At 41.0% G+C, this 13,964-nt stretch overlaps 1 non-coding gene across 1 annotated transcript; it reads right to left on the bottom strand.

Moving 5' to 3' along the window:
• Window positions 1-10,921: 10,921 nt before the first annotated feature.
• On the bottom strand, window positions 10,922-11,028 carry LOC133735014 (small nucleolar RNA R71). Its single transcript, XR_009858751.1, has one exon. It is a non-coding gene; the product is annotated as a small nucleolar RNA R71 (small nucleolar RNA).
• Between the last annotated feature and the right edge of the window lie 2,936 nt (window positions 11,029-13,964).

Below are 13,964 nucleotides of genomic sequence, written 5' to 3'. Positions count from 1 at the left end.
AAACTGTCTAAGTCAAGTTTAGTAGAAAGAATCAGAATGAGCTAGCTTACCTGGTCGTCAAGCCTCCTTTATATAGACTACGACTTACTTGGGAGACAAGCCGCCATTATCTCCGCTTTTATGGCTGCATTTACTTACACACTAATTATGATGATAATTATTGTTGTACTAATAACGGTTAATCATGGCACATTTACAACAATCATTTCATCGCGCATTCATAGTCGTAATTATTGCTCGTAGTTATTATCGTAGTTAAAGCCGTAATAATTGCACTTTCATGACCGATATTTATCGTCATACTAACTACGGAGTTAATTGCCTTAATTGTGGGTATAATAGTAGTTGACCACCACCACACCGTTGGAGAAATACGTCTCAGGTGATTGAAAGGGGTAGATACATACTAACTAAAAGAGAAATGAACCATCAACGCAAGCAACACACACATAGAGTGATGGACTTAGCGTCTTGCATAGACGCGTCAATATGAGATACAGCAAATCTAAGTTGGATAAATAATTATCAAAAAGAATTACATGGAGAAACAAACTATCATGCATTGAACCTTATTAAATTCTATCCCATTCAATAAATTTGTGGGAGAGTGTGTAAAAATATTGTTTCCGTTGTTTGGCTTCGGCCTAGTTTGGCTAGCAAACAGTCTCTTTTGATTGCCGAGCGTGCCAACACCGATGGTGTAGTCGTCGGGGCGTCCTTTGATCTGACTTCTTCTTCAAACGTTGTGGACTAGGAGAGCACCAACCTCGTCACAAGGTTCTTTCTTCTGCCTTAGGGATAAGGACTTCAGTTGTGATCCCTTGCATCACTGAATCAATACTTAGTGTTGTAGCTAGGCTAAGCAGAGCAATCACCGGGAAGTAGGAGAAAGTACGGGTTTTGCTAAAGCTTGACTTTAGCCTCGCTGGGCTGCTAGGGCGTGACCCTGGCTTCGTTGGTTTCAACTAGGTTGAAGGTTTGCTCCAGAGAGGATTTGGATAATCTGAGAGATTAGTTGATTGAGGAGTTGTGTGTTGTTGACCCTTGAAACCTGGTATTTATAATTAAGGTTTCTGCAGTTCCTTTCCATAAAAGGATTATTGATTGAAGATTCCTAATTGGTCTCTGCTACTTGAATTCTATAAGGACTCGTTTTCCTCATGGACTCTAGAATGGGCGAAGAGTTAGCAAAACCATAGTAGACTTAATTAATTTTTGGGCCGCAGGTATCGGCCGGCTATGTTTAATTTTTGGGCTGCATAGTATTTTTTTTTTTTTTTTTTTTTTTACTAGCTAAGAGAAAAGAAATTACAAACGAAAGCCCCTGCTACAACCAACAATTTCCAATCCTCATATGACATGAAAACATAAATATAAAAAATGAAATGAAAATCCTGTGTGCACCTCCAACATGCATACACATCTTCAGAATTTTTTTTTTGTTCTTGATCGAATCGCTCTATTAAAGACAAAATCCAAAAGATGTATTATGAAATGTAAATTATTATAAATTTATTCAATTTGAATAAGAAAAAGAAAATCATAGTGCTTTTAAACAAAGAGTTCGATCAACTGAAATCATAGCGGACTAGCGGTCATGACTCAACTTAACATCACTGATCTACGAATATGCCTTGGTTGTATGTCTTCTGATTGCTATTTCCTAGTCCTCCTTCTCTTCGAGTGAGAACTCATGTGACCACCCAAAGCCGGGCCGCTTTGAAATGCCTTCCCACACTTACAGCATTTGTGTTCACCCTCAGTGCTTTCGCTAGCTGTAGCTTCCTGATGCACTCGCCTCACCAAACGTGAAGAACTAGCTTGGTCATTAATACCCTGGAACTGGGATTCCTCCCTTGGACCTCTTCCCAGAGAAATCGAAGACGACGTAGCCCTAGGTATCAGAATACTCGACCCTTCGTAACTGACCGGGGCCCTAGCACTCACGAAGGGTGCTACAGGTGCCCTAGGCCTAACAGTACCAAAGCCTGCTACTGTAAAACTGGGTACAGCTGCTACTATAGGATGATTATAAAATTCATACACTATCACACGGCTTGGTAGCCGAAATGTAGTGATATTTGGCAGGTAGTAGTTGATGCCGAGAGCTGCTGGGTTAGAATAATCACTAGGTGCTGAAGACCTAGGGTTATAATTCTGTGAATGATATGTTGAGATTGGTATAGCAGGGGTTGAAGTAGGACTGCCAGAGCCTATATGGTTTTGGTTGTTGTTTGGGATTGACATGGTAAAAGCTAAATGATCGAGACTCGGACTGATACTAGAATTTGGTGAGTTAGGCTGCTTGAGAGTAGGTAGTGTTCCACACAATATGCCTGGTGCTGCTTTTATACGGACTTGTTGGGTGGAGTGGTAAGGAAACGAGAGTGCCAGATACAATGTACACGAAAATCTATATGGTATTCTTTTTTTTTTTTGAAAAGCTATATGGTATTCTTAAATGACCTAGGATATGTTTTACCTTTCTGGGAATCCCACCCAAAAATTGATATGTATACCAATTTGAGAAATTTTATTGTATTAATTAGTTTCTATTTTTCCAAAGTTACATCTGTGCTGCCCTAGCCTACATCACCAGTATAAATAAGTAATTTCATTTAATTAATTGTATTATATATTGCCGACAATTGTGCATCTTATTATATATTCATTATTAACATTTATCGGCAAGGGTAGTTTTCTATGGCTATCTAAAATTATATCAAAATGTCATCCATTCATTGAAATTCAACAAGTAATACAAAAACAACGTACCCATATATATAGAGTCGTCATAAACATCGTTTACAGAGTACCCTAAAACCCTATTCTAAAAACAAAATAAGAAACCAACATACCTCAAGTACACCCACTTTTTAAGTTACGTGCTTTTATTCTAAACAAAATTCAATGACGGCGAAGGATATAAGAGACAACAAAGTCAATGATTTTTGCGACCTAAAAAAAAATTAAAAAGTACTAGGAGATGATGATGCAACTCCACCCTCAACTCCTTCATCTGAAAAAGTAAATTCCTTTGGGGACCAAAGCCCAAGCCAATCATTCTTTAGGCTCATCAACTGGATTGAAGTCAGATGGCCCAAGCAGAAAATCCTAAGGGCACCCCCACAGGCTCCACCCCCTGCTGTAGAAACGCCACCGTTAAAGAGGTCCGGCCCTTGCCGCTGTCCGGGAAAAGGACCCCGCTACGAAACTTACCGCTACCGCCTGAAAACCAGATACTCTCGTCGCCGGCATTTGCACCCCTCTCGTCCAGTCCAATCGGCGACATATATAGCTGCAGCCCCAATGCAGCATTTCGATCCTAGAAAGAAAAAAAAAAAAAAACCACCTCCAGCCCGGTAATTCCCGTCTTCCAGTCAACGCCTTCATCCACAACGGCGCTTTCAAAAACATCCCAGTCACCGGCCTTATAGCAATTAGTCTCTAGTTTCGATCGGAATCGATCAGAGGACCATCATTTGACAGCAACAAACCGCCATGGATCGATAGCTCCATCACCCATCATAACAGGAAGAAAAATCATATCCCCTTCGCTGCAGACAGACCAATCGGCACCGACCGCCACCAATCAGTCCTCCATCAGAAACGTCGCCGGAACGACCACGACCATTGGACTGAGGAAAAAAACATAAAGCAGAGATCAGAGCAACACACCGGAGAGAACCCAAGCCGCCACCGCCCTCAAAACAACCAGAGAAAGGAAGGGAACAAGACCCCACCCTCCTAGTCGGAGGTTCACTGCCACCGCCATGTTTGAGAATTTTATCGAAAATTGCCACCCTCAAGTAAACCCTAGCAAAGCTAGGTCAGCTAGAGTATGTATTTATAAAGCTATACATGTTGCATTATTACAACGATACACATACGTAGTTTTCTTAATGCATAATAGAGTTTAGTAATAGTCAATAAATAGTCGAATGTCTATTTGGATAACAAAAGAGTTTTATGTATAATGGCAAACATATGTAATTAATGAAGTAGTTTTGATTTAAGAACTTTTTTTTTTCTTTGATTAGCACAATTAAGAAAATTGTTGTAATGGAACTAGAGACCTAGAGTACTTCATCATTGCACGTTTATCCCGAGAACTAAACCGTACTCACCATATTTAATATCATCCCTAAGACTCTAATCCAAATTCTAAACTAATTGCGCTATCCATGTTTAAACAATTACGTACTATATAGTTGCATGTTAGTTCGATTCTCTCATTCGATGTTTTTTTTTTTTTTTTTTTTTTTGAGAATAAGAATCCTTTATTGAAAATAACCAAGATTACATAATATGAGAATGACCGGTGGTGTACAAGAACTCCCCACTCTCCTTCCTAAAAACCAAACTAGTTACGGGTCCGTCATCTAGAATGACATCTGTTTGGCTCCAATTTTGCTGCAGCTGGTCAACAGTCTCTTTTCTTGCGCGGGCGTGCCAGCACCGTTCGGGTGCGGTCGTCGGGGGTGTCTCTTGACCTGACTTCTATCAAGCGATTGTAGACGAGGAGAGCACCAACCTCGTCGTGGGATTCTTTCTGCCTCGTGGTGAGGACTTTGCTGAAGTTTCTTCTTGTTAACACAATCGATACTCAATATTGTAGATCGAGCAGAGCGACATCACCGGGAAATGTTAAGATCTTGCTAAAGCGTGACTTTAGCTTGGCTGGGTTGCTAGGGCGTTACCCTTGCTTGGCTGGTTCTGTAACCGTTGTGGTCGCGGCACTACCGTCGGCTCCCGAGGAGACTAGGACCGAAGCACGTTGACAGAGGGTTTGGTGGCACTGAAAGTCGGCTTCTGAGAAGACTAGGACTAGGAGTGTGATCACCGGTAAGAGAAAGAGAAAGAGAGGGAGAGGAGTTGCTCTTAGAGAGGTTTGCTCTAGAGAGAACTTAGATCATCTTAGAGATGTTGTTGTTGTATGTGAATGGGTTTGTGTTTGGTCGTGGTACTACAATCGGCTCTCGAGGAGACTAGGACCGAAGTACGTTGACAGAGGGTTTAGTGGCACTGAAAGTCGGCTTCTGAGAAGACTAGGACTAGGAGTGTGATCACCGGTAAGAGAAAGAGAAGGAGAGGAGTTGCTCTTAGAGAGGTTTGCTCTAGAGAGAACTTAGATCATCTTAGAGATGTTGTTGTTGTATGTGAATGTGTGTCTGTGTTGGTGTTTGGTCGTGGTACTACAATCGGCTCTCTAGGAGACTAGGACCGAAGTACGTTGACAGAGGGTTTAGTGGCACTGAAAGTCGTCTTCTGAGAAGACTAGGACTAGGAGTGTGATCACCGGTAAGAGAAAGAGAAATAGAGGAGTTGCTCTTAGAGAGGTTGCTCTAGAGAGAACTTAGATCATCTTAGAGATGTTTTGATGTTGTGAATGTGTGTGTTAGAATGAGAGGAGAAGGTGTTTATATAGGGAAGAAAAAGAAGAGTGAAATGATGAGTAGTGGAAGAAAAATAATGAAAGTGATTTGTAAAATATGGAAAAGATAGAGAAATGATGAAATGAAAGCAAGGCATGAAGGTGCAAAAACATGGAAGTGATGATGATCTATTAAAGAGATTGTTGTAGAAAAATATATCCAAGGAAAAAAAGAAAAGCATCTAGCTTTCTTCATGTGGGTAGGAAACATGAACATGTGAATATTGAGCTGGTTTTAGGTCAGTTTCTGCCCCTTTATTCCTTCAATTATTTCTCCAACAAGACTTCAGATTGAGCCTTCGACTTCTTCATAAAATATGTTCCACTATGAGTGTAGATCATCCTGAAAAATTTTCAGAGCTTTATTTCATGCGGTTGGGCTGGAAATGCTGCTGGACCTCTTACAGGTCTAGTTTTCCAGTTTTGCTTCTGTAGAAAATTGGACTGATTGTTTGAAGGCCTTCCACTCAAATCTAGCTCTGGTACTCTTCATAAGAAATGATCCTTGGGCTTTCTAGAATTAATCTGGAAAGTTTTAGATCATTTAGATTTCATTTGGTTAGTCTGCCGCCCCTCCTTCCTTGTTTAGCTCGGTTTCTCCTAGCCGAAGTAGGAAAATGTGCTAAAGTTGACTTTTCATGCTTCCATGCTTCCATAGTAGGCTTTATTTAGCCTCTAAATATATATTTCGAGCTTGTCGACAATATATAGCTTGAGCCACTGACATTGGCTCAATTTCTCCAACACATGCCTTGTCAGGCCAAAATGTTCATTTTGGGTCCAAACAACATCCAGGAGCCAAAAGAGCCCAACCCCTAACCACCTATTTCGCCCAACCTCACAGGCTACAGATAACCCCGAGAAACTCGATAACACCCCATAGACAACCGCCAGAGAAACTAGCGTCCTCTTCCACACCGCGGCCCAATGAAACCAGACCACGTGCAAGGATCGCTTGTTAGCACATTGACCATAAGATAAAACCGAAATTACACCAACTCGTCCCCAAAAAAAACACCACATCCATGTCACATCAATTTGACCCAACCCTAGCTCAAACAAGTAGGGACCAACTATTGACCAAAGTAAACTAACCAACAACCAAAGCAAACTAACAAGCAACCTAACTAAAACCAAGACTTTAACCAAAAGAAAAAAGTCGCCGCCACAGTACCCCTCTCCCTTGTCATCAGATGGCCACCGGCATGCCACCACCGCAGCCCCATGTCTTCAATCTCCCCAAATCGAAGGTGCCTGCTGAACCATACAGCAAACCACAGCAAATCTATCACCAAGAAAGCGATGAAAGACTCACCGTGCCTTGCCTCTGCCATGCCCACCACCTTGAAAACCCAGATCCACCACAACTGCCATCTCCGTCTAGCGACCCACCGTAGATTAGAAGTCAGCGCCATACGATCCATGGTATACCGCCGCCATGATCTGGCCTCTGACCACTTACTCCACGCCGACCACCACCCATCCGACCTCCACACCGACGATGCCATCTGAGAGAAACGAAGAAAAGTACCAAACCTCGACCAGCCAAGCGAAGAGCAGAGGAGGACCCTTGAGATCCCAAGATCCCGTCCGGCAACACCCGCCACTCTTCGATGAAGCAGGGAGCCACGGCCGACGCGGGGGCGCCGCCGGACAGGCTGATAACTTTTGTTAACTCTCTCCAACCCTAATTCTCCGATTCTCTTTGGGTTATGTACGGGGTTCTTAACCCCCTTTTCAATATATGTCGTGTATCAAATTCCTTGCTTGATTCTTGACAGTTGGATCTCCGATCACCTCATAGAAATTCTACGTTTCAGAAGTTGTTTGGTTTGCCGCCGGAAGAATTTCTCATCAGTGATTATTAGTATTCAAGATCTTCTTCGATGTTAAGGACAAAAATAAAACAAAAATTAGAGAAAACAATAAACCGATGCTTTGTAAGGATAAAACGGCTGTACATATCTCTGACTCCTAACCATATATTTTCATATATCAAGTTTAAAAACCTTTTTTTTTTTTTTTTTTTTTATATCATATCAACAACTAGTCTTTTGTGAGTCGAACTCACAACCTCCCACTTATAAAGTTAAAAAAATATTTAACAACATATAAGTTATATCTTATATATTTTACCATATCTTACCAAACTAATTTTAGAGTAATGCGTGTAACATAGATATTTTTCTATATAATAATTAAATTCATTAAGAATTATAAATGTGGTCAAGGAATTAATTGTTCAACACATGCACCGCATATAACACCATAGTGCCTGGCCATGACTCTACCATATACCAACCTAGTCCATTTTAAAAGTTAGATGCATTTTATTTTTATGCTATACATTAGAGCTATCTATATGTGCTTTGTACAATTATCGTCTCAATTAGGGATAGACTTTTTGGCATTGATTAATCGGACTCGGCCCAAATCACCCAGAACCACACCATACTCCGTTCGGTTTGATCAATGTTTTAGGCCATGAATAGTTAACCAATACTATTAGTTTTGATTTCTATTATATGAGTGGAAAATAGTGGCTTGATTGGTAATCGGTACCGGCCAAGTGATATATTCACCTTCATTGAATCCACTCCTAGTCTTCATGGATAAAAAAAAATGAACAATTAACAAACTGTTTAAGGACATCTAGTTTGTGTGTCTGGCCCAAACTTTAATTACTTGTCTGAGTTGTAATAGGGTTAGTCTTACCGATATCTACGGAGATATTTCAATCATTGTATGATTCAGTTTTCTTGTCTGAGTTGTATAATTACTTGTCTGAGTTGTAATAGGGTTAGTGATTACACGCATTTCTATGCATGTAATTGTGTCTAAAATACTATAAATAAGTTAATCCTCAAGTCAATTATTATGTAATTAATCCATTTTTTTATTCATATTGTAGTAAATAAGCGGAGTTGTAGAGTTCAGAAGAAGTTGTACGAAAATGGAGCTAATTGGAGTTATCGACAAAAAGACGAAAAGTCAACAATGGTCGATTGACCAATGCAAGCAAATATGTGACAATCATTAGTTTGAGCTCGGGAAAAGGAAAAGAAGGAGAGGAGAAAGAAAGAAATAGAAGAAAAGGGAGAATTAATTAAATGAAATGGCAGATAATCAATTAATTAGCCAATTAACTAATTGGTTAATTAACCAATTAATTGGTTAATCATGAACCAAAGCCACCAGCACACCACGTGCTGCTTTTTCTTTCTTCTCAATTGCTGACATCATTAACATGACCTTATCTTCCTCTCTCTTGCAAAACGTGTGGCTGGTCATTCAATTAAGGAGACCACATATATATTGATTCTTCTCCCATCAAATCATTCCTCTCTCAACCCTACAAGACTCAACAGCCGCACCATTCTCTATCCTCTCTGTTCTTTCTTCTCTGAGGCCGCACACTCCACAAAACCCCAGATCCATTTTATTCTCCATCCTCTCCCAACAGTGCCGCAGGACACCCCAATCCTCTCCCTTCTGCCACAGCCACAACACCACTCTTCCATAACTCTCTCACCCACTCTCCCATTTCACTCTCTCTTCCACATTAAATTATTGGGCTCTTCTCAAATTTCATCAAGGAAGATCATCAAGACCTTAATTTCATCTTGGGTAGTTAGGAGGATTCAAGCTAGCTTAGTTTTCTTTGCTTTCTAGCATTGTTGAAATTAAGCAAAGCTTATCCTCTCTCTTCTCCTATATTTTAATTGTACATGGTTTTGATGTTAAATCTTGTTTTAATCATGAGTGAGTAGTTCAATTTTGGGAGTTAGGGTTGTGAAGCCCTAACTCATCTTGTATAAATATTGATGCTTTAATTTTAATAAATGCAATTTCCATTGTGTATGCTTTAAATCCGAATTTATTGGTCCTTAGAAGCATGTTTCTAGGCTTTGTCACCCTTTGAAATTATGTTGTGGGCAATTGTGATGAATAGATTGATAAATTGACAACTTATTAGTCTTGTGGCATCTAGGATTTAAGTGTGGTGACCATTAACTAGCTTAATTGTAGCTAAGCTTGCTTGGGTCTCTATTATCTTGCTCTCTAGGCCTCTAATTTTGGATATTGCGGCCTTAACCGGCGTAATGCTCAAATTAGAGAGTTGATTGTGGCCTTAACCGGCATAGTCAATACACCGAAAGGATAATTGGTTTAGTAGCCTTAACCGGTACTAGATACGGGACTCGACACATATAGGAAATGCATGCATTTGTGAAATTGACATCGATATTTACAAGATAGTTAGTGTGAATCACCCGACACTCCCATGTTTCCATTAATTTGAAAATCTAATTTTAATTTCTTGCTTGATAATTAGTTGTTTGCTTTTACTTTAGTTTGCATTTAATTTAGTTAATTCCCAATTCAAAACTCCCAAACAAAATTCTACCTTTCATTGTGCATAACTCATTTGGGCTACAAGTTAGTGGCCATGATTAGGCTTAGTGTGAGCTAAGCCGAGCATTGCCGAGGCTTGGTGCCTTGTGAATATTATTTTACTTTATTTTATTTTTATTTTTCATTGTATGCTTTTAAGTTATTCTAGCGCCAATTACCTCGGTTAGGTCCAACACCTAATCCCCGAGGTACGATAATCAAGGTTTTAATACTTCCCTTACTTGACAACGATTCGTACGCTTGCGAGAGTTTATGATTCAAGTCAATGGCGCCGTTGCCGGGGATTAGGGTCTTCGGATCTTAATCCCTTGGTAATTGGCATTTAGGGTCACTTTTAGCATACTTTTATTTTTATTTTTATTTCTTGTTTCTTTGTTTAGTTGTTTAATTTCTAATTTTTTTTTTTTTTTTTTTTTTTCACTACTTGTTAAGTTTTCTTCTTTTCTCACCCTCTAATTAATTGTCAAATTTTGTGATTGGTAAACTTGGTGAATATTTTGTGTTTATTTGATTATTGAGGTGCTTATTGTTCTAGTGTTTCCTTATAGGTGTATGAACAACACATTACTACCTATCAATTTGAGAAGTGGTCGCACTTTTCAAAGACTTCCTAGACAAAGGCCAAGGAATCGTTCACGAACACCTCCAAGGCCAAGAGTACCTCCAAGAGATCCCTCACCGAGTCCGATTAGATCACCGGTTAGAGAGATGGCGGAGAGACCTATTCGGGAGTTCTCTAGACCTTCCATGACCAATACGGCATCATGCTTAGTACTTCCGGAAAGAGATGTGGACTTTGAGATCAAGCCACAACAATTGAGCATCTTGCCTATTTTCCGTGGGATGCCATCCGAGAAGGCCATCAACCATATGCAAGACTTTGAGGCTATTGTGAGCACTATGTCAAAGGGTGGACTTCCGGAAGGTGAGTTCAAGATGCGGTTGTTTCCTTTCTCACTTAGAGATGATGCCAAGGGATGGTTTTTGAAGCTACAACCAAGGAGTATAGGATCATGGGATGAGTTGACGGATACTTTCTTGGATGCTTACTACCCACCACACAAGACCACTAGCATGAGGCATGAGCTCTTACTCTTCGCTCAACGAGATCATGAGACATTTTGGGAGGCATGGGATAGGTACAAGGATATTTGCAATGCATGTCCCCATCATGGTTTGACTAAGTCGATGATGATTGACGGCTTCTATGGTGGTTTGTTACCACATGAGAGGAGGAGGGTTGATGTTGCCGCGCAAGGTTCACTTCATAGCCATGGTCAAACCGAGGCATGGGATATACTTGAGCACTTGGGTCGACAATCGAGACAATGGGATGATCATGACTCTAGAAGGGAGAGATTGAGGAAAGATCCATATTATGACACCAAGAGCACTCATGAGACACAGGTTGCCCAAGAGAGCTCTAGTGCGGATTATAGAAAGCTTGAGAGGAAGCTTGATCTACTTCTTCAAGCTCAAGAGCATGGTGCACCTACACATCATGTAAAGGCCGCCTCTACGCCTTCATCATTATGTCTACTTTGTGAGTCGCCTACACATGCTACTAGTGAGTGTCATTTTGCCTCTAGCTATCCGGATTTTGTTGATGAGCATGCTAAAGCGGTTGGTAGTTTTCCAAACCGACCAAGGAATGATCCTTATTCGAGTACTTATAATCCGGGGTGGAGAAATCACCCAAACTTCTCATGGAGAGATAGTGGAGGATCTTCTAGTGCACAACAAGGTGGTGTTTATTCTTATGGAGGGCAACAAGGACCAAATTCTTCATTTCTTGGTTCTCATGGCCAAGGGTCTTCATTTGGAAATTCTCATGGAGGTTCTTATGGTTCTCATGCACAAAATGCACCTCCCGGATTCCAAAATAGGCAAGTTCTTCAAGGGGTGCCTAATACCACTCAAGAGCCAACAAAGAACCATATGGAAGAGTTACTAACCGCATTGACCAAATCTCAAATGAAGACGGAGCAAAATATTTCGGTTCTTACACAAAGTCAAAGTTCTCTTGCTCAAAGTGTGGGAAAGTTAGAAGTTCAAATGGGTCAATTAGCTAGAGAGCTTGGTTCACGCCCACAAGGTGCATTACCTACACAACCGGATCCAAATCCGAGACATGAGCAAGCTAAGGCTATTACTACACTTCGAAGTGGGAGAGTTTATGACAATAAGGTACGCATGCCTACACCTTCCAACTCCCACTTGAATGTGCATGATGACATGTATGCTCCCACTTCTCCCATATCACATTCTTATGATACATATGTTCCCACTCCTATACATGATCCCCACTCTTCACTTTCATATTCTAATGATGATGATCATGTGTTAGTAGAGGATTACATTGCTAGTGATGATGATAATGTGTTGCATTCATATGGAGCCAAGGGGGAAGAAAATGTACCTCTTGGTCATGTTGCTAATGATAATGAGCATATGCATCGTACTTTTATTTCAAAGGAGGATGGGAACCGGGGGGAAGAAAATGTACCCCCGGGAATTGGAGTGGGTGATGTGACTTTGTATACAAAAGGAAGAAATAAGGGGGTGGATAAGGAAGCCGGGGAGGAAGAAAATGTACTTCCCGGAGGTGCACAAGGAAGGAAGACCTCTTTATCTCATTCTACATCTTCAAAGTCTCAAGCATCTAATTCTTCATCGGCACCACCTAAGCATGTGCATTTTGGCCCCACTACTCTTTTATCATCACCTAGGGATCTTCATCAAGGGGGGAGGAATAAGGCGGAAGCTACTTCATCTACTTCTATTGATACACATGGTTCGTCTTCAAGATTGAGTTCTAGGGATGAGGAAGGTTTTGGCCCTACTAAGCAAGGTGAGGCCGTGAAGGCTACGGATCCTAGCTTGGCCAAAAACACCTCTAGGGATCACTCTACTAGTCGGACTACATCTTCGGATTTAAGTTCTAATGGTGCACCGCCTATTTCGTCATCTAGTGAGCATCGGGATCTACAACAAGGGGGAAGTAATAAGGGGGAAGACTATTCTCATATACCTTTGGATTCTAGGGATAGGAGTGGACCGATCCATTCTACACTAGGCGAGGCCTTGAGGGCTAAGAACCCTAGTGGGACGGTTACCACCCTTAGGGGTTCAAGGGGGAGTCTCACTTTTTCTCCACCTCTTGATTTGACTCCATCAGAGCCTAGACTTCCGTATCCACAAGTTAAGAGGGCTCAAGATCAAAAGAAGCGGAGGGAGATACAAAAGCAAGAGTTCATTGAGCTATTCAAGTCCGTTAACATCAATATCCCATTACTTGATGCCATCAAGCAGGTTCCGGCCTATGCAAAGTGCTTGAAGGACATGTGCACTAATAAGAGGAAGTTTGTGGAGAATGAGGATGTGTACTTGAGTGAGCATGTGTCGGCCGTACTTCAAAGGAGGTTGCCTCCTAAGCTTAGTGACCCCGGATCTTTTACTATTCCTTGTACCATTGGGTCACGAAGCTTTGATCGAGCATTATTAGATTTGGGGGCTAGTATTAACCTTATGCCCTATGATGTGTACAAGACTTTGTCATTGGAGTCGATCAAGCCTCTAAAGATTAAGCTTAAGATGGCGGATAGGAGTATCAAGTACCCTCGTGGAGTGGTGGAGGATGTTCTTGTCAAGGTAGATGAGATTTATGTGCCGACCGATTTTGTTGTACTTGACATGGACCCTCCTTATGAGGATGATGATGACGAGTTACCTATCATTTTTGGTAGAGCATTTATGGCGACTGCCGGGGTCAAGATTGATGTTAAGAAGGGTTTACTCACCATGACAGTATTTGACACAACTATTGGGTTTCGGATTTTTGATGCTATGAGGAGTCCATTATATCATCTTGATGAGTGCTTCCGGATTGATGTTATGGATGATATTGTTGGGAAGAACTTTATTGAGCATTCATCAAAGGATTACATGGAGACTTGTATTGCTCAAGGTGGAACCGAATTTGAGAGTAAGGAGCATGTTGAGGCTATTGCACACTTAGAGGCATTGACACCATATTTGCCTCGACGTGTTCCACCAGTTTTACCTTTGTCACCTTCTACTACACCGCCTATTCCTTCATATGAGACCCCACCAG

Source organism: Rosa rugosa, chromosome 2, assembly GCF_958449725.1.
Source record: "Rosa rugosa chromosome 2, drRosRugo1.1, whole genome shotgun sequence".
NCBI lineage: Eukaryota > Viridiplantae > Streptophyta > Magnoliopsida > Rosales > Rosaceae > Rosa > Rosa rugosa.
Note: the sequence above shows the minus strand (reverse complement) of the source record. Positions and strands in the feature narration are given on the sequence as shown.